This window comes from Mesoplodon mirus (genome assembly GCF_964341445.2).
Source record: "Mesoplodon mirus genome assembly, chromosome: 17".
In the NCBI taxonomy this organism is placed as follows: domain Eukaryota; kingdom Metazoa; phylum Chordata; class Mammalia; order Artiodactyla; family Ziphiidae; genus Mesoplodon; species Mesoplodon mirus.
In genome coordinates, this window is record NC_138993.1 from 75,682,112 (window position 1) to 75,684,237 (window position 2,126).

Consider the following 2,126-nt stretch of genomic DNA (forward strand, 5'->3'; position numbering starts at 1 on the left):
TCATGCAGGGTTCTAGGATTAAATCTCTCCCGAGTCTGCACGGGACCCTGTCCTCCCTGGCCGGTACCGTGCTAGAGAACGCACACTCCAATAAGGCCTTGAAAAAGTCACCCATCTCTTCCCCCAAAGATGACTGTGCAGTGCAATTTAAGGGAGCTGGGCTGTAGGAGAAATTGCTGGAAGGGCCTCCATCTCTTTCCTCCCCGCCAGCCATTCCTTTCTTTTCTTTTCACGAGAGCCTATTCCTTTCTTCTTCTTGTTTCCTATTCCAGCAGTGTTTGGAAAAATGTGCAAACAACTCACGTTTTAAGAATAAGCTGACTTGTTTTAGATCATATATTTTGAGGGAATCACAGTGGCTTGTTTAAAACCACGGAAACCTGAGCCCTCAACATGCAGAATCGTTCCACAGAGCTCAGCTTCCATCCGCCTGCTCCAATCTCAGGCTCTGTGTCCCCTCGTGCATCCTCGAATATCTTTTTTTTTTAAATTGAAGATGCATAGTGCTGCTTCAGCTATACAGTAATGCCAGGATTTTCTACTTAGATACATGTGGTTCATATATCTGTCACCAGGATAATAAAGTTAAGCCATAGCACTGCCTTAGGGTTTGGATAGTTCAGCCTCATACATCCTTTTCGGTTCTGAATTATAATTTGGACGGTATCCATGAACTTCTTGGATTATGTTAAACTTACGTATTTCTTTGTGATTTTAGAGAACTTTGTTGCCTATAAAATCAAGCATCAGGTGATTTAAACTCAACAATGCAAAATGTAGGGCTAATTGGTCATCTGTAACAAAGGCAACTCTGTTTCTATACCAAAGAGAAGATTATTCCAAAATGTATGTAACACGTGGAAGTAGATAGCAGTATACATAAGGAAATCCAGTTGATTTACTGAAAATAAAATAAAGCTACTCTCTCTATTTCCCTACTTAGCGTTCATTTATAAAATTCAAAAGAGATCAGTGAAGGTCAGGATTCATTGTAATGAGGGTTTAGGGGAGCCATGGAAAGGTGACCTCCACACCGAATGTGAGCTGTAGCAGCAGAAATTCCATCACCGTTGACTTATCCCTTGGAAGTATGTCTACAGTCTATACCACACGCTCACCTCCACCCCCGCCCCTGCGTAGTGAGAGGGCACCAGTTAGGGTGGCAGAAATCCTGTACCAAACTAGTTTAATTAATAAGGAAATGTAGCGGCTCCTCCGGACCATCAGTCCAGAGGCAGGGCCTGCTTCAGGGCTGGAGGGGCCGGGAGTCCTGTGTTTCCCCCTCCCCTGCCATCAGCCTCAGGTCTCCATTCTTCTGCTTGTTCATCCCACATTAGCTCCATCCCGGGCTGGCACCTCTTGGAGTCCTGGGCTGATTGCCTGAGGACTTACCTACATTCACTGAGTGAACTGCTTCCAGAAGGTTCTCAGCGGTGCTGGGGAAACCCTTCCATGATCCCTAAGCCTCCCTCACATGCCATCCGGGGTCCCGAACCACCCAGCAACGAGAAGACAGCCCCCCTGGAGCTGCAGGGGGACCAGTCTCCTTCCCGCATAAGGTCTGTCTGGGCCTCAGCATTCTCTTAGAAATGTCTGTGGAATGAAGCAGGGGATCTCTAGCAGAGGAACAGTGGTGCAAAGTTGCAAGTCCCCATCCCAAGAATAACTTAAGGGGACGGAAGTGATGGATTACCAGTCGGGAAGTTCATCCCAGGGTTTCCGTACTGAGAGCTAGGACTCAAGCCCAACTGAGGCTTCTTCCAACTCCAAGAGCCTGTAACGTTACACCTGTTTGAAGTGTCCCACTTTGTCAGGACAGAAGATTCACAAAGGATTTATCGAATGCCTACTGTGTGGAGGGGACTCTTCTCCTAGGGTCTGGATAGCAGGAGTGAGCAAAGCAGACCTCACTGCCCAGGTCACTTACGTTCTGGCAGGAAAGACGGACAACACACAGGGTCAGTACATGGAACGACAGAGGGACAAGCGTGAAAAAGCAACAGGTGGGAAAGCGGATAGGAAGTATGGAGGCAGCGCTGGAGCTTTCATTTTAAATAGTAGCCAGGGAAGTACTGACTTCGAAACTAACCAGCCCCCACAAGGATTTGGGTTCAATTCCTTTATTC